A 26,291-nucleotide genomic window follows, 5' to 3' on the forward strand; every position below is an offset into this window, starting at 1 on the left:
GTAGTGGAGACAGAAATGAAATAGAATAATTTTTAATGTGATATTACAAGGAACTGTTCAAGCTTAGATGCATTGATTCAGTGAAGGATAATGATTCTCTAAATAGACCCTGTGAGAAAAAATGCTTAATCAGTCAAAGAAATTTGGAATTGCTCTTGTGTCACAGGCTAAACTATTTGAGAAGAGGTGGGAAAGAGCATGTACATACTTTCCAAATCAAGTAGTTTAATGACCTAGGACAGTAACCAGTAAACCCCCTGAATGTTTAAAGAATTGAACTCCCATTTATAACAGCTTCAAATGTCTGAGTGCTGTCTAAATCAGTTAATATGTTAAAAATTTTTGTTAAGCATATACACAGAAAAAAGTTTAGAAAAGGTCTGAAATTATGATTTAAATTTGTTGGAAGCTGCCGAGTGCTCTCATTATGAAATATTGCATGAATATAGTGTAGGTTTTCACACATCTAAATGTTCATGATGTCATATCTCCTGAACTATGTGTCATACAATAGTATAATTTTGCAGATGCTTTAAGTGGTATATGTGGAAACTGTCTGCAAAATGTGTTTAAATAGAGTTAGTAGTAAAGAGATAATAAATTAAAATCTCAAGCCTGATGGCGAAATTTTACTGCATGAACATCGTATTTGTAGTAAGTGATATACTTTTTTTCTTTTCATCATTTTGTGGAGACTGTCAGTGAGAAAAAATTTCGTAGATGTTTGAAATGTTATTTAAACTTTGTTGGAAGTTGCTAAGTGCTCTCTCATTCTCAAATACTGGGTGAAAAAGTCTAGCACTTGTGGGCCGATAATGGTGCCTCAAGGCAAAAACACAGTTTTTAAGTGTAGTACTTGTGTTAAACTTTCAATGTGAGATTGTACCTCTTGATGAGTAGATTATGACAGCATTTAAAATTTTTAAATTCAACAAGTAATTACATGAAATAATGAAAATGAAATTTTTGTTGCCATTGCAAATCATTAGATAGGCAACGTGCAACTGTTACTGGGTTTTAGATTCCAGGATCATTGCATAGTGGTGTAGATACTGTGGAGAAGAATGGGGAGTATATTTGTACCACTGTTCATGCTGTGCCAAACTATGCAGTGGGTGAGATGGTGTAGTAGTTAGCACATTGGACTTGCATTTGGAAGGACGACAGTTGAAACCCATGTCCGGCCATCCTGATTTAGGTTTTCTGTGATTTCCCTAAATCGCTTCAGACAAATGCCAGGTGGTTCCTTTGAAAGGGCATGGCTGATTTCTTTCCCACTCCTTCTGTAATCTGAGCTTGTGCTCGGTCCATCTCAAATGACCTCATTGTCGGTGGGAAAAAATGCTGATCTCCTCCTCCTCTACCATGCAGTGGGGAGATACTGTTCAGAGATGATGGATAAAATAGTATACTATTACTTAAAATACCAAACCATCAGTCGGAGAAAGTCAAGGTTTGTAAATTTTCCAGGCACATAGTTTTACTAAATCATTCCACACACGTACCAGAATAACTCCTGCAACACGGCCGTATCCACTTTCCTTGTTAGTGCTCTATCTGCAATAATGTTGTTGTTAATGGGTGGTCATTTGACAATGAGTGATTTGACTGTTCTGTATTAAGTTCATTTGCTGTATTAGTCACCTTGATATACCTGATCTATTGTTCAATCAGTTAATAACAATTGACAGCTTGCATTTATTTGTTATATTTTTTTATAAGTTTTGGTATGTAATGTCATGTGTAACTTACACTCTCATATATCTGTGGTACATCATCTGACATGACTAAATAAAAGTATACAACTTATGATTGCCTACTTATTGGTCCAGTAATACTGTGTTCTGGTCTGCTGAAGAAACATTGTGTTCATTTTGATTTAAAAAAGTATTACATTGTTCTTAGTGACTAAAAGTCATTACCTGTACTTGGACTCGCATTCAGCTGTAATATTCAGTTTCAGTTGGCAATCTCACCACCTTCTGAGAGGGAAGTGACCAAGCCAACAGCTTGTTCTCCACCACAGGGCCTTTATAAATTGTTCGATGGCTACTATTTGAGACTTGGTCTCCCAGAACCCAATAGCAGTTACAGATCACCTTTCTAACTGTTCCAGGGGTAACAAAAATTTGATTTTCAGTATTTCATGTAATTATTGACTCAATTTAAAAGTGTAAAATGCTGTCATAACCTACATCATGGGTGGACAACAGGCATTCATCTATTTTAGGTAATGGAAATGCCATGTTGTTAGGGCCTCTTTGGAGTTGACGCCACTTCAGTGACTTACGTGTCGTTGGGGATGAAATGATGATGATAAGGGCAACACAACACCCAGTCCCTGAGCGGATAAAATCTCCGACCCAGCCGGGAATCGAACCCGGCCGTTAGGTAACACATTCCGTCGCGCTGACCACTCAGCTACCAGGGGCGGACATTTATTTTAGGTGAACTCATAACCATTCATGGACCGTATTTGGCCTGTACTTGGTTTCAGTCTGGCCTGTGGAAGAAAGTCTGAGTTCACATGAATACAGACGCTACAGTTTTGACTTTATATGCTAGAAGCATTGCTGTCACATCATGATGAGGCAGCCCATGAAGTGAAGTAAGTACATCAATCAGGCCTGATCAACTCATTAGGAGGTGTGATCTTAAGTTAAAAGTTTAACACAATAATACAACCATTGTACACTGAAGCACCAAACAAATTGGTATAGGCATGCATATTCAAATACAGAGATACGTAAACAGACAGAATACGGTGCTGCAGTTGGCAATGCCTATATAAGACTACAATTTCCTGGTGCAGTTGTTATTTTGGTTACTGCTGGTACAATGGCAGGTTATCAAGATTTATGAGAGTTTGAACATGGTGTTATAGTCGGCACACAAACAATGGGACACAACATCTCTGAGGTAGCAATGAAATGGGGATTCTCCCATACGACTATTTCACAAGTTTACCGTGAATATCAGAGATCTGATAAAACATCGAATCTCCAACATTGCTGTGGCCAGAAAAAAGATCCTGCAAGAATGGGACCAACAATGACTGAAGAGAATCATTCAATGTGACAGAAGTGCAACCCTCAGCACATTGCTGCAGATTTCAGCGCTGGGCCGACGACAAGTTTCAGCATGTGAACCATTCAATAAAACATCATCAATAAGGGCTTTCAGATGTGAAGGCCCACTCATATACCCTCAATGACTGCATGACACAAAACTTAATGCCTCACCTGGGCTCATCAACACTGATGTTGGACTGTTGGTGATTGGAAATATGTTGCCTGGTTGGAAAAATCTCATTTCAAATTGTATCAAGCGGTTGGACACGTACGCTTGTGGAGACAATCTCACGAATCCATGGACCCTGCAATTCAGCAGGAACTGTTCTAGCTGGTGGAGGCTCCGTAATGGTGTGGGGGACGTGCATTTGAAGTGAAATGGGACCCCTGATGACTCTGATAGGTGACACGTACGTAAGCTTCCAGTCTGATCATCTGAATACATTCATGTCCATTGTGCATTCCAACGGACTTGGGCAATTCCAGTAGGACAATGTGACAACCCACACATTCAGGCTTGGTACAAAATGGCTCCAGGAGCACTTCTGCTGGCCACCAAACTCCCCAGACATGAACATTATGGAGCATATCTGGTATGCCTTGCAATGTGCTGTTCAGAAGAGATCTCCACCCCCTTGTGCTCTTACGGATTTGTGGACAGCCCCGCAGGATTCGTGCAGCTCTACTTCAGAAGTTAGTCGAGTCCATGCCACGTCGTGTTGCAGCATTTCTGCGTACTCACGGGGACCCTACATGATATTAGGCAGGTGTACCAGTTCCTTTGGCTCTCCAGTGTAGTTAGTAACTGTGTGCTTGTCTTGGGACAGCATGACTGACAGCGTGCAAATACCTGGACTTTATACATCCAGTATTTGAGAAGCACGTATAAAAATTTTTTCCATTGACACCTCTCACAAAATGATGAAAGGGAAAAAGTTTATGACTTACTATGTTTTTGCTGTTGATGCAGTAAAAATTCAGCATCATGCATGACTTTTTAATTGATTACTCCTTTACTACTGCATCTATTCACAACACAGTTTGCAAACAGTATCCTCATATATAACTGAATGTTCCTGCAAAATTATATAATTATATGATTTGTGATCAAAAGTAACAGGAATTTTTTAATTTTGTGGGTTTTACACTTCTGATTTCCAAAAATCAAACAATGGAAAATCAGGATGGAATGTAACATTAGTATGGAAAGGAAAACTGCTACTCACCATATAGTGGAGGTGTTGAGTCGCAGACAGGCACAACGGAACTCACACACACAGCTGCAGTCTCAGGCAACTGAAACCACACTGCGAGCAGCAGCAGCAGTGCATGATGGGAGTGGCGACTGGGTGGGGGTAAGGAGGAGGCCAGGGCGCGGAGGAGGAGGAGGGATAGTATGGTGGAGATGGCGGACAGTGAATTGCTGCAGGTTAGGTAGAGGGCAGGGGAGAGTGGGGAAGTAGCAGGAAAGGAGAAAAGTGAAAAGACTGGGTGTGGTGGTGGAATGACAGCTGTGTAGTGCTGGAATGGGAACAGGGAAGGGGCTGAATGGGTGAGGACAGTGATCGAACTAAGAATGAGTAATAATTTCCAAATTTTTTTTTTTATCTTGTTGTTATACATGTTTCTTACATATGTTTGCATTTTCACCTGTTTTGACTATTTATTTTATTGTTGACAGTCAAGAGGGATGTATGTGTTTTCAAATGATCGGGGAATATTCACTTTTAAAAAAGGTGTGTCACAGAATTTGCATTAAGTTTTGCTTGAAAAGTGGAATAAAGTGCAGCACCACATTTGAAATGTTGACTGTTGCTTTTGGCACATCTGCTATGAGTAAGACAAGAGTTTATTAGTGGTATAAGCATTTCATTGAGGGTTGAGATGATGCTGAAGATGACAACTCCCTTGTACAGCCTAACACATCAGTTATTGATGACCATGCGAAAGAATTAAAGAAAATGGTTCTGGAAAATCGTTGAATTACTATTGGAGAGATTCCTGATAATTTCGTAACATGCTACGAATCAGGCCAAGCAATTTTTTTTCCTTTTTTGATGTTTTGGTTGTGGAACATTTAGCAGGCAAGTCTGTTCCAAAATTGTTGAATTTTGTACAAAAATGACGATGCATAGACATCACTCAGGAATTACTAAATGAAGCTGACGACAATCCAGAACTTCTAAAGAAGGTTGTAACAGCTGACTAACCATATGTATATGAATATGACATCAAACCGAAGGCCCAGTCATTTCAGCGAAAACTGCCTGAAGGGACGAGACCGATAAAAAATTTCCATCACATGTGTTATTTGATAACTAACTATGGGATAGTGCATCATGAGTTCCTGCCTTATGTTCGTAAATTGCATCACTATAATGCTCCCACACACATATCAATAGCTGTTCATGATTTTTTGGCAAAAAGCAAAACTGTTATGTTGCTTCAGCCACCTTACTCATCAGACAAGACCCACTGTGACTTCTTTCTATTCCTGAGGCTGAAGAGAACCATGAAAGGATGTCATTTTGCCAACATTAATGAGATAGAAAGATAATTCTTGAATTTGAGTAATAAAAAGCAAGTTCCAGAAGTGCTACCAAGACTGGAAAAAGTACTGGTACAAGTGCATTATATCTGAGGGGGATTACTTTGAAGGTGACAAATTTGATTTTGATGATTAAAGGTTCTTTTAAAAAAATCCGTTACTTTTTGATCACACCTCGTACAACACATAGTTCAGGTGATATGACATCATAAGGATTCAGATGGATGAAAAAGTTGCTTTTGCTTAAACAGTAATTACCCAGACTACATTCATTCAGTGTTACATAATGAGAGCACTTAGCTACTTCCACTAAACTTTAAGCTTAATTTCAAACCTTTCCTAAACTTTTCCCTGTTTACATGGTTAACATCAAATATTTAACACATTAACTCATTTTTAAAGTAATCAGATCATTGGGGCTGTTTTATAAATGGGTGTCTGATTCTTTAAAGAATTTTCTGGTTTGGATATACTTCTGGAGTTATCTTGGGTAATTATACAAAAGCTAAAATAGATTGGCTAAATGAGACTGAGTAATGGTCCTCCAGATTTTGACAACTTTCTTTTCACTTCACCATCTTGCCTAAAAATCATATTCATGCCCAGAACCTCCTCTCATTGTTATGTCTATGTTTAGCTTTCGACTATCTATCTGTAACCAGATTTGTATGTAAACTTCTGGTGGTTCTCCTCTCACTTGAACTACGGTATTGAAATTTGGGGGGGGCAACAACCAAAGCTAATCTAGATAAGCTACTCAGTCTTCAAAAAAGGGGTGTGAGAATAATCTGTGGAGCAAAATATAGGGAATCTTGTCGCAACTTGTTTGCAGAAACAGAGGTGTTAACTGTTATAAACACATACATTCTAAAAGCCATATTGCTTGTGAAAAGACTGCACCCAAATACTTATTCAGATTTACACCAGTACAATACTAGAAATAAAGAAAGATTTTACATTGGCAGCCACAGAACAGCACTTTACAAAAAGGGGCCTCAGTATGCAGGTATAAAATTAGCTAATGCACTGCCTAGTGCAGTCATGGCTCTTCCTACAATTAAACTGAAACATCAGCTTAAGAAATTTTGAGTAAAACACCCTTTCTACACATTAGAAGAGTACCATACTTATATGAAGAACAACAAATGCTTTGTGAAATTATGTGAATAGAAATCAGTAAACATCGTATTGCAATTTTGTTGTAAATTATTGACGTATTCAGGAGAATGTGTCTTGTGTATTGTATAAATAACTTTAATCATTACTGTTTCTTTGTACATGTGCAGTGTACCATTCGATGTTGAATAAAGCTATTATATTATTATTATTATTATTATTATATTACAAATGAAAGTGATTAAAGAGGGATAATGAAGTTTGTAATTTATTAATTCAAGTTAGATTTGTACAACAGTTTACTGATACAACATCTGACATTGAGTATCTATAGCATCCACTGCGAAATAAATTGTTTTCTATTGTAGGCCGAGACTCGCTGCCCACTGACAATTGACACTGTACAGCCAGTTAGTCCTATAGCATCTTCTATACAAAGCACCCAAGCAGCGTTTCATACCAAGACAAACTTAAGAAGTCACCACATTACAGGACAAGAGACAGAAAATTTTGTAACTACTCCGGGTAGTCGTGATACTCAAAGTTCTCAAGGCTCATGTCCTTGGTCATCATTCAGCAGAAATTTCCTATGAGATCAAGATCAGCAGCTCTTGAAAGCCATTCATCAAGAAATGAACAGACTACTGCTCCAATGGAATATAAAATTGTTTCAGGCAGGACATACATACCAAGACCAACCAATAGCAAAATGACATGTTTCTGCAGAAGTATTGCAGCCACAACAGATACCATTCATAATGAGATTCAAGCTTCTGTCCAACTGGTATGTGCATTATTACCTTATCTTTGTGGTTTGCCAGTGATATTACCATTTTAAGAGATAAAATTATATATAAATTTAAAAAATTGCTGTACACATGATAACCAGATAAATATTCTACATTACAGATACATTGGTATGAATAATTTTGATTTTTAACTGTTGACAGAGGAACATAGTTGTTTTTCCAGAAATACAGTCAGCAGCTATAAAGAGAGACATATTCCACACAAACTCACACAAAAGAATATTTATACAAACAAAATCATGGTCTCCCATTTAACAGAATGTAGTGTAAGTTTCTGAGATACACCATGTGTCAAATAATAAAACATGTGCATACAGAGTAGCAATGAAAGCTTCAGAAGACTGAAATGGTGGTTGTGTGTGTGTTTTTTGTCTGCTTCAGAATAAGGCCTTTTGGCTAGAAGCTTACTTGTTTAGCAGTCATTTTGATGTGCCTGTCTGTGACTCAACATCTCCACTGAATGGTGAATAGCAATCTGGAAACTGTATGACTTATCAAGCTGATGTGTAAAATCTATGAGAGGAGACACACCATTTTGGAAAAATATTGCCACACGCTCTGGTGCTGTGTGGTGTAGTGTTTAACGTACTGGTTGGGGTTGTCAGTTCAAACCCAACCACAAGTAGTTATTTATTATTTCATATTTATAATTTTTGAGGGTTCTTGGTGTATATGTTGTTTTTAGTATATGTGTATCTGAAACAGTAGTGATATAAAAGTTCAAAAAATAAATTATATATTAATCAAAATGATTTTCAGCATCATTGAAAGGCATGTCAAACCTTTCTTTAATCAGTTTTATTTCTTACTTTTAGACAAATGATTTCAATAAACATTTGACTTTTTTCAACCACCTTCTTTCCTACACACTACAATTATTATAAGACAGCATTACATTTTTTTAAATTCATACCTCTCTCACCCCTATATTTATTTGTTGTATTGAGACATACTTCCTATTTTACAAATACACAAGGGCTTATCTTAGGACTATCTTCTAAGTACTCTTTATACCACCTTATCCAGTAATAATTGTAACTGACTTACAAGTAACTTATTTTAGTTATCATTATTTACAGCTGCTTTGATTATTGTTTAAATTATATTATTTTCCCAAAATGATAATTTTGTTGCTATAAAGGCTCACAATTATTCTTTAATATAATTTTAATGCTGGCATGTCATAAAGTATGAGGGGCAGTCAAATGAAATCCAGACACTCACCACAGCACGGCCATAGAATGCTTCCATTGAGATATATTACCCCACTGGGAGATGAGTTGATAAATTCCTGTTTTGTAGAATACAGATGGCTGCTGACAATCCACAACCACACCCACTCTTATACTTCATCACCCAACTGAAACTTATGTCCACGCACATCTTTCTTCAGGATGCCAAAGATGTGAAAATCACACAGTGAAATATGGGGGCTGTATAAAGGATATTGCAGTGTTTCCCAACCAAATTGCTAAAGCATAGCCTTTGTTTGATTGGCAGTATTGGGACGGGCATTATCGAATGGGATGGTTCTGTCTGACAGCAGTTATCTATAATGAGGGCAAATTACAAAGCCAAGAGTGGAAACATCCCACATCTCCCCTGCCAAAGCAATCCATAGCTCTTCACAAAATTTCAGTAAGATCATCTCTAGTTGAATTGCTTGTGATTGCCAACAGTGTCTCAAAAGTTGGCTACACTGCATTTTATAGTAAAGTTGAGTACAGCTGTGTTCGTGCATTAGTTGTTGTGAGAAGCTCATATTGTTGAGTTTCTACAAAACAATGAGTTGATATTGTGGAGTGTTAGACAGGTTCCATTGAGGAATGTAAAGAAATGTTTCAAGAAAAGTATTTGAGTAGAAAGTCCCCTGACCCGCACTATTAGAGATCTGTACAAGAAATATAATGCTTTAGTAGCCATTCAGAATGTGCAGAGGAATAGGTGATGAACAGTGAGGACCCCTGAAACTATAGACAAAATTTGCATGGACAATACAAGAAGTTCCATGATTTGGTACGGAGGTTATCACAGTAGGTCGGTGTATCTTGTATGTTGTATCATTGAATACTAAAAGATATGAAATGGAAATCCTGTCATTTGAACGTGGCGCAAGAGTTGAAATTCGAAGGTCAGGAAAAAAAGAAAGAGTTCATTATTGTAACTGGCTAAATGTTACTTGAACCTCTTGATTTACTTCATCATAAGAAGCCTGTTTTGATTTGTCAGGTTATGTGAATTCTTAGAATTGCAGATACTGGTCACAGGACAACCTACATATTCTGCACAAAGAACCTTTCCAATCAGAGAAGATAGGTGGTTTGGTGTGTGTTGCCTGGCATGCACATTGTGGGCCCATATTTTCCAAATACACATTAAACAGTGCCAGATATCTAGAGGTCTTTGACTATTTCTGTGCACAGTTAACAAATGCAGAGAAACTGTATGCAGTATTCCAACAAGATGGAACAACTGAACACACATCCAAGCAAAGTATAGTTCACATCACCCATTTGTTCCCTGAATACAGAGTTGTCAGTAGAGGCCTTTGGCTCCTGAGGTCCCCAGACATAATTTTTTTTTTTTAATGGGGCACACTAAAAACATAGTGTAAGCTGACAATACTCACACAATAGAACATTTCTAGAAAAATTAACATCACACCTACAGAATTACAGCATGTTGGCGGTAGTGTCATCACATGAAGTTAGTGATGCCTGAATGCCCAAGGCTATCACTTCCAGCATCTCTTACAGACAGGTAACTACATGTTTTTTTCTTAACATTACTATTATCTATTCTTTTCTAGTTAGTTCACTGTTACTCTAATCTTGTGTGTGAGGTGTACCAGTTTTAAGTGGGACACTCTGTACTTTATATTTATGGAAACATTTCTCTTAGTGAACTTCTAATCCTGGGATATTAAAAAAATGGGAAATAAACTGTGATGCAAAAGAAATGGGTCTTGCATTGAGGAATGTTAAATGTGGAAAGAGGGGACGATATAGCTGGTACCCCAAAGAGGGAAAGAAGAAGTAAACAAAAGACCAGGAATGTTGAGACCTAAGAAGGAAATTAGATGGCCTCATAGATAAACACCTTTCTCACCCACCACCTCATAATTCCTCGCTGGGAGGTAGTGCACTGTTCTACGTGTACGTCTACATCTATACTTTGCAAACCACTGTGAGGTGTGTGGCAGGTGTTACATCACACTCTACCAGTTATTATGGTTTCTTCCTGTTCCATTCACGTATGGAGCACAGGAAGAATGATTCTTTGAATGCCTCTGAGTGTGCAGTAATTATTCTAATCTTATCCTCATGATCCCTACATGAGCTATATGTATGGGGTTGTTGCATATTCCTAGAGTAATCATTTACAGCCAGTTCCTGAAACTTTGTTGATAGATTTTCTCGGAATAGTTTATGTCTGTCTTCAAGAGTGTGCCAGTACAATTCCTTCAGTATCTCTGTGGCAGTCTCCCATGGATTAAACAAACCTGTGATCATTTGCACTGCCCTTCTTGTATATGTTCAATATCCTCTGTCAGTCCTATCTGCTATGCGTTCACACATTTGAACAATATTCTAGAACTGGTTGCACAAGTGATTTGTGAGCAATCTCCTTTGTAGACTGATTGCCCTTCACCATGAATGAACCTTCGTGATCATTCCGTTTCATATCCCTATTTCTATGAGTTGGCCAATTCCAAAAATGACTCATTGATATTATAGTCATTGGATTCTACATTTTTTTTCATTTTGTGAAGTGCACAGTTTTACATTTTTGAACATTTAGAGCAAGTTGTCAATCTTTGCACCAAAATCATACACCAAAATCTGACTAAATATTTATGCAGCTTTTTTCATATAGTACTTCATTATAGATAACTGCATCATCTGCAAAAAGCCTGATTTTACTTTTAGTATTGTCTGTAAAGTCATTAATACACAACATGAACAGGAAGGGTCCCAACACATCTCCTAGGGGCACACCCAAAGTTACTACTACATCTGATGATGACTCTCCATCCAAGATAACATGCTGTGTCCTTCTTACCAAAAAGTCTTCAATCCAGTCACAAATTTCACTTGATACCCCATATGATCGTACTTTTGACAATAAGTGTAGATGTGATACTGAGTCAAATGCTATTCAGAAATTAAGAAACATTGCATCTATATGGTTACCTTGATCCAAAGCTTTCAGTATGTCACGTGTAAACAGTGCAAGTTGGGTTTCACATGATCAATGTTTTCGAAATCCATGCTGCTGGTTGACATTGAGGATGTCATTCTGTTCAAGTTACGTCATTATGTTTGAGCTCAAAATATGTTCTAAGATTCTACAACGAATCATTTTCAAGGATATTGGACAGTAGTTTTGTGGATCACTTCTACTACCCTTCTTGAAGAGGGCTGTTACATGTGCTTTCTTCCAACTACTGGGCACAGTTTTTTGCTTGAGGGATATACACTAGATTATGGTTAGAAGAGGGGCTGACTCAGATGCAAATTCAGCATCAAATCTGACAGGAATTCCATTGGAGCATGGAGCTATGTTCAGTTGTAACGCTTTTAGCTGTTTCTCAATATCACTGACACATACTTATTTCATTTATCTTTTCAGTGGTATGGAGATTAAATTGGGGCAATTCTCCTGGGTTTTCCTTTGTCACAGAAGATTTGAAAATGGAGTTAAGCACTTCAGCTTTTGCTCTGCTACCGTCAATTTCAGTTCTTGTCTCATTCACTAGAGACTGGACACTAACTTTGGCACCTCTTACAGCCTTTACACATAACCAGAATTTCTTTGGGTTCTATGAAATATCACTTGACAATTTCTGCTATGGTAGTCATTGAAGGCAATGCTTGATGCATTGCTCTCTCGACAGCCAAACACATTTCATTGGGCATCTCTCCATCTATAGTCCTACACTTTGTTTTGCACCTACTATATAATAATTTCTGTTTCTTCAGAAGTTTATTTATAGTGACTGTATACCATGGAGGTTCCCTTCCATTATGAATTATTCTACTGGGTACATATCTATCCAGTGCATGGTTAACTATTCTTTCAAACGTGAGCCAGAGTTCATCTATATGCTCCTGCCCTGTGCTGAAAGTTCATTGAGATATGACACTATTGACTTTTTATCTAGTTTACTGAACATATAAACACAAACATACACACAAAATTCAAGCTTTCGCAACCAACGGTTGCTTCATCAGGAAAGAGGGAAGGAGAGGGAAAGACGAAAGGATGTGGGTTTTAAGGGAGAGGGTAAGGAGTCATTCCAAACCCGCGAGCGGAAAGACTTACCTTAGGGGGGAAAAAAGGACAGGTGTACACTCGCACACACACACATATCCATCCGCACATACACAGACACAAGCAGACATTTGTAAAGGTAAAGAGTTTGGGCAGAGATGTCAGTCGAGGTGAAAGTACAGAGGCAAAGATGTTGTTGAAAGACAGGTGAGGTATGAGTGGCCCTCTTGTGACAGGATACTTTCCGGGACTGGATCAGACTCTGAATGTGGCTCTCCAGCAGGGATACGACTTCCTCAAATCCTGCCCTGAAATGAGATCCATCCTTCATGAAATCCTCCCCACTCCACCAAGAGTGTCTTTCCGCCATCCACCTAACCTTCGTAACGTCTTAGTTCATCTCTATGAAATCCCCAAACCACCTTCCCTACCCTCTGGCTCCTACCCTTGTAACCGCCCCCGGTGTAAAACCTCTCCCATGCACCCTCCCACCACCACCTACTCCAGTCCTGTAACCCGGGAGGTGTACACGATCAAAGGCAGAACCACGTGTGAAAGCACCCACATGATTTACCAACTGACCTGCCTACACTGTGAAGCTTCCTATGTGGGAATAACCAGCAACAAACTGTCCATTTGCATGAATGGGCACAGGCAGACAGTGTTTGTTGGTAATGAGGATCACCCTGTGGCTAAACATGCATTGGTGCACAGCCAGCACCTCTTGGCACAGTGTTACACCGTCCGGGTTATCTGGATACTTCCCACTAACACCAACCTGTCAGAACTCCGGAGATGGGCACTTGCCCTTCAGTATATCCCCTCTTCTTGTTATCCACATCTTTGTTTTTAGATATATTCTTACCACGTGAAATGTTTCCCTCTATTATATTTACTGAACATATATATATATTTAGTTGTCCTTTGTACTTCGGTAATCATTGTTGTCACAATTGCATCATGGTCACTGCTACCAGTTTCGATGTGGACATCCTCAAAGAAGTCCAGTCTGTTTGTTGCCACTGGCTCCAATATATTTCCATAATAAGTGGAGTTTCTAACTATCTGTTCTAGGTAATTTTCTGAGAAGGCATTTAGCAAAGTTTCACAGGTTGGCTTATCATGCCCACTACTAACACAACTGTAATTTTCCCAATTAATTGTTGGGTGATTAAAGTCTCCACTTATGGTTCTAGTATGATTGGTGAACTTATGTGTAAGTGAACTAGGCAATAGAAGGATCCAGTTGAAGGAGACATGTGGTGATGGAGTTATGGATGTGTCGAAAGTGCGTTCGTGGGTGCGACAGTTTAATGAAGGCAGAACATTGTGTGACGACAAACCGAAACAACCTCGGGCTCGCACAAGCCGGTCTGACGACATGATCGAGAAAGTGGAGAGAATTGTTTTGGGGGATCGCCGAATGACTGTTGAACAGATCGCCTCCAAAGTTGGCATTTCTGTGGGTTCTGTGCACACAATCCTGCATGACTACCTGAAAATGCGAAAAGTGTCATCCAGGTGGGTGCCATGAATGCTGACGGACGACCACACGGCTGCCCGTGTGGCATGTTGCCAAGCAATGTTGACGCACAACAACAGCATGAATGGGACTTTCTTTTCGTCGGTTGTGACAATGGATGAGACGTGGATGCCATTTTTCAATCCAGAAACAAAGCGCTCAGTCAGCTCAATGGAAGCACACAGATTCACCGCCACCAAAAAAATTTCGGGTAACCGCCAGTGCTGAAAAAATGATGGTGTCCATGTTCTGGGACAGCGAGGGCGTAATCCTTACCCATTGCGTTCCAAAGAACACTACGGTAACAGGTGCATCCTACGAAAATGTTTTGAAGAACAAATTCCTTCCTGCACTGCAACAAAAACGTCCGGGAAGGGCTGCGCGTGTGCTGTTTCACCGAGACAACGCACCCGCACATCGAGCTAACGTTACGCGACAGTTTCTTCGTGATAACAACTTTGAAGTGATTCCTCATGCTCCCTACTCACCTGACCTGGCTCCTAGTGACTTTTGGCTTTTTCCAACAATGAAAGACACTCTCCATGGCCGCACATTCACCAGCCGTGCTGCTATTGCCTCAGCGATTTTCCAGTGGTCAGAACAGACTCCTAAAGAAGCCTTCGCCGCTGCCATGGAATCATGACATCAGCGTTGTGAAAAAACACCAGTTTCATCGATTTTGGGTGAGTAGTTAATTAGAAAAAAAATCGGAGGCCTTAGAACTTGAATGCACACACCGTTGGGTGGCTTGCGAAGTATAAATGTAGATGTATAAATGTAGATGTAATTCTTTCAACTGTTAGAGGCATTCCTTTCAATCTTACACTAATCTGTTGGGTTTCCTACAGCTATCATTATCTAGATTGGATGGAGAGTTGCCTAATCTAAGAAACTATTCTGTGCACCCCACACAGTCAGCTACATGTGTAGTACACACCTAATCCATTCTAGGGCCCCTACAGTTCTCAGCACTATAGCGAATGTCTAGGAAGTTGCAACCTATCTTGTCACAGAACTTCCACTTGATTCAGGACCAGAGGTCCATGATCAGTGCTGCAGACAATGCTGAAGATTGTGAGTTTCATTGAAACTCCATGCACAAGGCTGGCATCCTCAACCTTCTCTGCCAGTCACCGGAATGACCCAAGAATGAAATCAGAACCCAAATGACAGCCGTCATTTGTTTCAATGTGCACCGCAATCTACAGTTGGTTGCAACCTTTTCCCTCAATGGCTACTGGAATAGCCTCTTCAATGTGTTGAGTAGGCCCCCAGGCACACACACTGAGTGGACCTGGAACAATTAATAGACACCTACCTTTTGCATTTGCCTCCTCCTAACACTGTACAAAACAGGTTTTCACAGAACAGATCAAGTGAGTCCAATTGGCTCGGTATCGGTTTCAGTGAAGGACAGCAGCTGTAAAACTTTAAATTAAGCCTGCTGATTATCTTTTAATCAATTGACCTGAAAAGTTGCCAATTCTCTTTAATAATTGAAGCAGATACACAAAAAGAGATTTCTATTAGGGCTGTGATAAAAATTACCTAAAATGCAGATAATATATAGGGCTACTCCTCTTTAAGGGAAAACTAGATGTAATACAATACATTAGTTAGAAAATCTGCTTCAGTAACTAAATCACAAATGCTGATTCGTTACAAATTACTTGCAGAATTTGCAAAGGTCGGTGGTAACTTCTGAAAATTCTCAAAAATGCATGTTTATTTTTGTCGATATACAATGAAATTCAGGTTTTCTTTGGCCAAACTCTGGGGTCAGAGAACAAAAATGGTCATCAGTACAGAGTGGACACCATCAGCATTGTCTCCAAAAGCCCTGGGGGGGGGGGGGGGGGGGGGGGAACCTTCTCTTTTGTATTTCTATTGCACATATTTTGTGGTAGTGAACAAAAGGATATCTCCTTTGTAAATTCAATAAAGATGGTATAAAAGAAAATGTAATTAAAGTATGTAGCACAATAGAAGAGGAGGATAGTTATACAGAAAACAAAAGAATGAAGAAAACAGTGATAAGCTCCTGTCCTTGTAGGCATCAATCTACATAATTCACAAAGAATGTGAATTGCTTGAGAACTTTTTTTTAAGTTATGAATCTTTTAACCATACCTATTTTATATAATCCTCACTCCTTGCCAATAGATGGGTCTACAAGAAATAACGCTTTTGGATGCGGAATATCCACCGCCCTATAAGGATCTTCATTTTCTGGGGAAAAATTTACTGCTCTCTTTCTTTATATTGGAACTAGGATGATAATCCTTGATCAGCACCATATCAGCCACCTCAAAATTAGGCTTTGCAGTATTACGATTATGATGTCTTTCTTTGTATTTAAATCTTCTTCTACATATTCATGAATATTATCCTTTTGTTGAAATGTAGATTCTGGCTGATTAAATAATTTTAATAAAGGCTCCTCAATAAACTTCTCGATTAAGAGTTTCACTGGTGACAATCAATTGAATAAAAGAGGTAATGTGTTTGAAATAACTTCGAATTCTGGTATCGGTTGTGCCCGGGTAGTGTGTCAGCTTGAACAGTATGTATGACCATTGTCCAGTTACCCTCATTACACATGCTGATGGATTAGAGTGTGAATGGTATTTAGAAATTGTAATATGATGAACCCCTTTCCAAGCTAAAAATACCTTAAATTTATTGCTTATAAATTGTGTACGATTATCAGTAAGTAATATTCTATTTCTGGCAACATTTATAAAATAATATTTTAAACAATTTGCCAAAGTCACTGTCTTTGATATTTTATTTGTATATAGTGTGACACATTTTGAACAACACTCAGGTAATACAAAAATATATGCCATACCACCTCTACCTGTCAGTAAAAGTCCAAATGAATCTGCAGCTGTCAAATTGTACAATGCTTTTGGCATTATATGATTCATTTTTAATTCAAAGTGTTACTAATTTGTTTAACTCTGAGAAGTAAGTTATATGATCTTCAAATTTCTTTTACTTATCTACTTAAATTTCTAAAATAGTGTAAATTAATTTTGTGTCTATTATACTTTTGTATTCCAAAGTGTCCCTGTCCTTTGTGTAAGTACCATACTAGATTATTAACTACCATATTACGAATACTTATCTTCTAAGTCTTCAGCTTTCATTGTCTCTCCAAAACAAACTACCATCTTGTAACAACCAGTTAATTCTATAATTTTCAGAGTCAGACCATACATTTAAGTTATCTTCATTCTTGACTGAATTGCATTTAGTTGCAATAGATATTAAGAAGGAAAATTAATGTGGTCCCGACAAAAGAATCTACCTGCAGGACCATGCACAGCTATCCTGAATATGTTGCCTAACAGATCAGACTGTGTTCTGTCTCCATTGCAGAAGTACATTATGATTTACATAGCTTTTTTATCTCTCAAGAAAAAGGATGTCGAATGGCAGGTTACAGTGAAATATACTTAGAAAAGACTCATACTTATCGTGTGAGAGACAATGTGATTCTTCATTTAAATCACTGAAAATGCTCACTTTCTCCAAATATAGCATTTATCTTGCCAGCTGAAAATTATTTGTTTCTAAACCTAACATTTGTGTTTGCTTTTAACTCCCCTTTTACACCCAGTTTTCACTTGATAACTACCAGTTCTGTCAGCACTGTTGGATAATAGTTTAATATAATATTTAATATTTTGATGAAATTTTGGATGTCACTGTTTTGCTTCACTAATTTATATTTTATTCTCCCAGTGACTATTCTTGTAGCTATTACATTTTTTCTTACTCATGCAGAGTCATTTCTGTTCAGATACATCAAAGAGTAAACCATCACCATATACTTTTCATGAATAATTGAGAAAACAACAGGCACAAGCCAGAGGTGAGTGTGAGAAGAATAAAAGTTTGCCTGTAGGGAGTTTGTTCTCATAAAGTACTGGATGTGAAAGTGTCAGAATGTGTATGATTATTTCTTTTATATTTCTCTCCTTTTTTCTGCTCTGTTACTGTGTATGTATAGATACAGTTGAGGTCATTATCACTGCAACATCCAGATTGCTTTGTGTAGACTTCAGTGCTTTACATTTCCATTCAGTTGCATTATGTTTTCATTGTATTTGCCAAGTTCCTAGTTGATCTCAAAGGAGAGCCGGTTATGCACTGTCTTGTCACATTAATGTAACAACCTGTCAAAAGACTTAATAACTACGTCTTGCAGTGTGAGTTGCTGTGAGGCATATGGGAGGTGTCAGGATGTTCTGGAATGAACCCACAGGGATCTAGAGCCGTGCCGACACCAGTGTAGTGACACCTGAGCCACTTTTCCCAGTCAAGGATCTGTAGAGTGAACAGCCTGATCGAGATAGTCGCACAGATTCTCTACTGTGCTAAATTCTGGAGGAGGTTGGAGGCCAGGGAAGAATGGTAAATTCATTCTGGTACCTTTCGAACCATGCACAGTGTGACATGTTGCATTGTCCTGCTTGTAGATACCATTATGCTGAGGAAAAACAAACTGCATGTGGTGGTGGACTTGGTCCCCAAGTAAAGATGCCTACTTTTGTTAACCCAATTCGCCTTCCAGAATTATGAGATCACCCAGGTATACCTCTGGCCTGGACTCCTCTGACAATTGTTGCAGGGTGTTTGCTTTCAGAAATTTCACCTGCACATGCCAATGGCCACCTGTTTGATGATGTATAAGACACGATTTGTCTGAAAAGACTACTTGCTGCCACTCGAAGGATGTCAAATTGTGGCACTGATGTGCAAAATCCAGCCTTCATCGCTGACAAACAACAATCAGTGTAGGCACGAGAACCTGGCACCTGCTGCGGAGACCCGTACGCAGCAACATTCACTGAACAGTTATCGAGGAGATACTGTTGGTAGCCCCTTTATTCATCTGTGTGGTCAGTTGCCTGACAATTGCACATCTGTTTATCCATATACTGGGTGTTACAAAAAGGTATGGCCAAATTTTCAGGAAACATTCCTCACACACAACGAAAGAAAATGTTATGTAGACATGTGTCCGGAAACGCTTACCCATGTTAGAGCTCATTTTATTACTTCTCTTCAAATCACATTAATCATGGAATGGAAACACACAGCAACAGAACGTACCAGCGTGACTTCAAACAATTTGTTACAGGAAATGTTCAAAATGTCCTCCGTTAGCGAGGATACATGCATCCACCCTCCGTCGCATGGAATCCCTGATGCGCTAATGCAGCCCTGGAGAATGGCGTATTGTATCACAGCTGTCCACAATGCGAGCACGAAGAGTCTCTACATTTGGTACCGGGGCTGCGTAGACAAGAGCTTTCAAATGCCCCCATAAAAGAAAGTCAAGAGGGTTGAGGTCAGGAGAGTGTGGAGGCCATGGAATTGGTCTGCCTCTACCAATCCATCGGTCACCGAATCTGTTGTTGACAAGCGTACGAACACTTCGACTGAAATGTGCAGGAGCTCCATCGTGCATGAACCACATGTTGTGTCGTACTTGTAAAGGCACATGTTCTAGCAGCACAGGTAGACTATCCCGTATGAAATCATGATAACGTGCTCCATTGAGCATAGGTGGAAGAACATGGGGCCCAATCAAGACATCACCAACAATGCTTGCCCAAACGTTCACAGAAAATCTGTGTTGATGACGTGATTGCACAATTGCGTGCGGATTCTCTTCAGTCCACACATGTTGATTGTGAAAATTCACAATTTGATCACGTTGGAATGAAGCCTCATCCTTAAAGAGAACATTTGCACTGAAATGAGGATTGACACATTGTTGCATGAACCATTCACAGAAGTGTACCCATGGAGGCCAATCAGCTGCTGTTAGTGCCTGCATACACTGTACATGGTACGGAAACAACTGGTTCTCCCGTAGCACTCTTCATACAGTGACGTGGTCAACGTTACCTTGTACAGCAGCAATGTCTCTAACGCTGACATTAGGGTTATCGTTAACTACATGAAGAATTACCTCGTCCATTGCAGGTGTCCTCATTGTTCTAGGTCTTCCCCAGTCACGAATCATAGGCTGGAATGTTCCGTGCTCCCTAAGATGCCGATCAATTGCTTCGAACGTCTTCCTGTCGGGACACCTTCGTTCTGGAAATCTGTCTCGATACAAACGTACCGCGTTACGGATATTGCCCCGTGCTAATCCATACATCAAATGGGCATCTGCCAACTCCGCATTTGTAAACATTGCACTGACTGCAAAACCACGTTCGTGATGAACACTAACCTGTTGATGCTACGTACTGATGTGCTTGATGCTAGTACTGTGGAGCAATGAGTCGCATGTCAACATTACCTTAATTCAATTGGGCCAACTGGCGGTGAATCAAGGAAGTACAGTACATACTGATGAAACTAAAATGAGCTCTAACATGGAAATTAAGCATTTCCGGACACATGTCCACATAACATCTTTTCTTTATTTGTGTGTGAGGAATGTTCCTGAAAGTTTAGCCGTACCAGTATAGCTCCAATCGGAAAACCTTATACGTGACCCTTCCTTCATACAGCTGTACTTCATCGTGAAGTTCAACCAAAATATATAGTAACTTAAATGACAAAGTACAATAAATGAAATGTCGTGTGACTAGGGCCTCCCGTCGGGTAGACCATTCGCCAGGTGCAAGTCTTTCGATTTGACACTACTTCTGTGACACGCGCGTCGATGGGGATGAAATGACGATGATTAGGACGACACAACACCCAGGTCTTGAGTGGAGAAATTCTCCAACCCAGGTGGGAATCGAACCCGTGCCCTTAAGATTGACATTCTGTCATGCTGACCACTCAGCTACCGGGGGCGGACACAAAATACAATGATTGTGTGTTTTACCAAAATTTGTATTCTCATTACATTTCAAAAATTGCATTAAGAAGGAAATACTGCTGGATCTGCTTATAAGATCTTTCTGCAGCTCAGTTACATGCTGGATTAACTGGCCAAAAATCCACCAATCGTTTTGTAACTTGAAACATCACTAAGGAATCGCCTGGATGTAGCTGATCTTGAAGAGTGTACCAGCAGTACTAGTTGCTGAGAGTGATGTATATGTAGAGTGGGAGTACTTCCTCTTATGTGACTTATCAGGCATATTTTAGCAATAACTGTAAATGCCATTGAAACTTTTGCTATTATGTTTAGAGAGAAGTAGGCTCCAGTTTACAGAGATAAAATTCATGAGGTCAGTACTTTAAAAAAAAAATCAAGGAAAGAGAAAATCCAGAGTAAACAGATCCATCAAGAAACACAAGCAAAACAACCATTTAGGAAAAGCATAAGAATGTAAAGATTGAAACAGTTCGGACATGTAAAGACAACTGATCAAAAAAGAACAGTGAAAGGTACTTCGGAAAGGTTCTTGAAAGGAAGAGCTAGAGGCCGACTTTGAAACTGTGGATCACTCTAGTGGAACAGGATCTGGAAGCAAGAGTTATAAAATGATACCAAACTGAGAGTAAAGAAGTGTGCCTGGTCAAAAATTGAGGTGAAAGGAATGTAGGAAAGCAAAAGGGATGGGAAAGAGACAGGAAGGAAACAATGATTCCAACTGCACTGGGCACATTGTGGCAACACAGACATATCAGACAGAACAGACACCACTGATATCTCTAATAGTATATGTGCAATCCTCGTTCGATGAAAAGTTTTCAGTGCAGATGTACAACCACTCTCTGAACTCCTACGGGTGTTCCAGTGAAGTGAGTGGGATGTTGGGAATTTGCATCTGATGGAAATTGTATCCACACGGCCCAGGCAGTTAGGCAACTGTCTGAGAGATGGAGGGCATCCAGGTTCAAGTCCCGAACTGTCACAAATTTTCAACTCTTGCCATTGCATTGATGCAACACCCTGTGCAGCTGGAAGTCATTATTTCTTTCACATCTATTTCCCGCCCCTTTCTTTTCCATTCCTTCAGCCCAGTTATTCATGTATGTATCCCAGCTGCTTCATCACGAGGTGTCTGTTCTGTCAGATATGACAGACAGAACAGTCACCACTCGTATCTATAATGTGTCTATTGTGATGTCAGGTTTGCATTATACCTTAACTTTGCCTGAAAGGTAAATGGAAAATTTCCAGTTGCGCATGATGTATGCAAGGGCACAAGAGACTACCCATCCAAGTAACGGCCACACCTGGTGTGCTTAACTTCGGTCAGTTGATGGGAACCGGTGTATTTGATCAGGCAAGGCCACAGACTTTAATGTACGTGAACACAGCCTCATCCGTGGTGGGTCTGTAGTTGCACAACATTAGGGACACTGAGACTGCCGAGGCTGTAAATTCTGAGTATAGATGCACCATTGAAAAGCTATGCATTGAGTCACATTATAGGAGTGCCACGGAAAAGCACACAGATATATGTTGTTTCCAGTTTACCTTTCTTTCGCACTAGATCTGATATATTTCATTGATGTAATTATGGGAAAAAGGAATTAATCCAGAATATTAGGATTTCTAGATTATCAGTTTCTCGTGGAGGATTATTTTGGTCATGTTAAGGCATCATAAATGTCTGTCCCCATCTCAGTTGTGTCTGATCAATAAAAAAATTGAATTTTGTGTGTGTGTGTGTGTGTGTGTGTGTGTGTGTGTGTGTGCGCGTGTGTGCGTGTGTGTGTGATGTCTCTTGTGTCATACATGTCTGACAGAACAGACACCATACATATATACATATATACATATATATATATATATATATATATACATATACAGGGTGAGTCACCTAACATTACCGCTGGATGTATTTCGTAAACCACATCAAATACTGACGAATCGATTCCACAGACCGAACGTGAGGAGAGGGGGCTAGTGTAATTGGTTAATACAAACCATAAAAAAATGCATGGAAGTATGTTTTTTAACACAAACCTACATTTTTTTTTAAACGGAACCCCATTAGTTTTGTTAGCACATCTGAACATATAAACAAATACGTAATCAGTGCCGTTTGTTGCATTGTAAAATGTTAATTACATCCGGAGATATTGTAACCTAAAGTTTACACTTGAGTACCACTCCTCCGCTGTTCGATCGTGTGTATCGGAGAGCACCGAATTACGTAGGGATCCAAAGGGAACTGTGATGGACCTTAGGTACAGAAGAGACTGGAACAGCACATTACGTCCGATTGCTAACTCCTTTTTATTGGTCTTTTTCACTGACGCACATGTACATTACCAAGAGGGGTGAGGTACACGTACACACGTGGTTTCCGTTTTCAATTACGGAGTGGAATAGAGTGTGTCCCGACATGTCAGGCCAATAGATGTTCAATGTGGTGGCCATCATTTGCTGCACACAATTGCAATCTCTGGCGTAATGAATGTCGTACACGCCGCAGTACATCTGGTGTAATGTCGCCGCAGGCTGCCACAATACGTTGTTTCATATCCTCTGGGGTTGTAGGCACATCACGGTACACATTCTCCTTTAACGTACCCCACAGAAAGAAGTCCAGAGGTGTAAGATCAGGAGAACGGGCTGGCCAATTTCTGCGTCCTCCATGTCCTATGAAACGCCCGTCGAACATCCTGTCCAGGGTCAGCCTAGTGTTAGTTGCGGAATGTACATGTGCACCATCATGCTGATACCACATACGTCGACGCGTTTCCAGTGGGACATTTTCGAGCAACGTTGGCAGATCATTCTGTAGAAACGCGATGTATGTTGCAGCTGTTTGGGCCCCTGCAGTGAAGTGAGGACCAATGAGGTGGTCGCCAATGATTCCGCACCATACATTTACAGTCCACGGTCGCTGTCGCTCTACCTGTCTGAGCCAGCAAGGATTGTCCACGGACCAGTAATGCATGTTCCGTAGATTCACTGCCCCGTGGTTTGTGAAACCTGCTTCATCGGTAAACAGGTAGAACTGCAACGCATTCTCTGTTAATGCCCATTGACAGAATTGCACTCGATGATTAAAGTCATCACCATGTAATTGCTGATGTAGCGACACATGAAACGGGTGAAAGCGGTGATGATGCAGTATGCTCATGACACTACTTTGACTCAGTCCACCGGCTCTCGCAATGTCCCGTGTACTTATGTGTGGGTTCATGGCAACAGCAGCTAACACACCAACTGCACCCGCTTCTCCTGTGACGGGCCTGTTACGGACCTGTTTGCGTGCTACGACCATACCTGTTGCATACAGTTGGCGGTAGATGTTTTGCAATGTGCGGCACGTTGGATGCTCTCTGTCCAGGTACCGTTCTGCATGCACCCTGCAGGCTTCAGCTGCATTTCGTCAACACTCGCCATAGATGAGTATCATCTCCGCCTTTTCAGAGTTCGAATACACCATGGTCACAGTTCCTACAACACTACACTATCACAGATGTCTGGTAACACGGTGTACTACAGTTGGTCTGCGTGCGGAGACGAATGCAGAATTCCCGGCAGGGTCAGGGATTTTCTCTGCCTCGTGATGACTGGGTGTTGTGTGATGTCCTTAGGTTAGTTAAGTTTAAGTAGTTCTAAGTTCTAGGGGACTGATGACCATAGATGTTAAGTCCCATAGTGCTCAGAGCCATTTGAACCATTTTTTTTTAACGAATGCAGAATAACAATAGCAGCAAGCGCTACATGCAGACACTGCGACAGCTAGACCAAACCACAACAGTACACTACAGTCACACTCGTAAACACAGTCGTCATCGTAAACATGTCCCTGCAGATGCTGCTCGCCGACCGTGGCCCGAGTTTGTTACAACACGCAACTGAACGTCGGAGGTTTCAAGCGTCAACTTTAGGTTACAATATCTCCGGATGTAATTAACATTTTACAATGCAACAAAGGGGAGGTACATGGAAATTTTCAACTTTCATCACGGATCCGTTTCAATGACCTAACTAAGCTGCTGTCGGAACAATTTCCCTGAATACTGAAATCCATATTATTTAGTGGCAAACCTGATCTAGGTTCATGCTTCCAGTTGCAGGTTGCCTATCTAAAAGTTTTCAAGGGCAACAAAATTTTTATTTTCAATATTTCATATCATTATTCACCAAACTTAAAACGTTATCATAATCTCCATGTTAAGATGTATAACCTAATGTTAAAAGTTTAATCTAAAAGAGGCGGAGCAACCAACGGCACGCAAATACCTGGACTTTATTCACTCAGTGTTTGATAATGATAGCACATAGCAACTTCCAACAAATATAACACGTAGTTTCAAACAGTAATGAAACTTTTTGTCACTGAACCCGCCGCATTCTCAACACCACACACAATGATGAAAAGAGAAAAGTTTATCGCTTACTACATTTTCTCTGCTCGTAAAGTAAAACTTCAGCATCAGACATGACTTAATTTACTAATTCTTTACTATTCGCAGCACAGTTTACAGACAGTACCACTAATTGTACCTGCAAAAGCATATTATTCTATGACACATAGTTCAGAAGATATGACGTCATAAGCATTGAGAAGCATGCAAAACTAGTTTCTGATTAAAATGGAGTGCAAATTACCAGGACTATATTCATCAAGTGTTACATAACGAGAGCACTTCAACAACTCCCAAAAAACTTTAAACATATTTCCAAACCTTTTTTACTCTTTTTCTTGGTTACATGCTTAAAGTCAAATATTTAAGACTTTAACTTATTTGTTTTATACATGACAGTTTGATTCTTTAAAGAATCATGTGCATAGAGTATAAATATCAATTGATACACTATGTGATCAAAAGTATCTGGACACCTGGCTGAAAATGACCTACAAGTTTGTGGTGCCCTCCATCAGTAATTCAATATGTTGTTGCCCCACTCTTAGTCTTGTAGACAGTTTCCACTCTCGCAGGCATACATTTAATCAGGTGCTGGAAGGTTTCTTGATGGCAGCCCATTCTTCACAGAGTGATGCACTGAGGAGAGGTATCGATGTCTGTCGGTTAGGCCTGGCACGGAGTCG

The sequence above is a fragment of the Schistocerca cancellata genome, chromosome 12, assembly GCF_023864275.1.
Source record: "Schistocerca cancellata isolate TAMUIC-IGC-003103 chromosome 12, iqSchCanc2.1, whole genome shotgun sequence".
Taxonomy (NCBI): domain Eukaryota; kingdom Metazoa; phylum Arthropoda; class Insecta; order Orthoptera; family Acrididae; genus Schistocerca; species Schistocerca cancellata.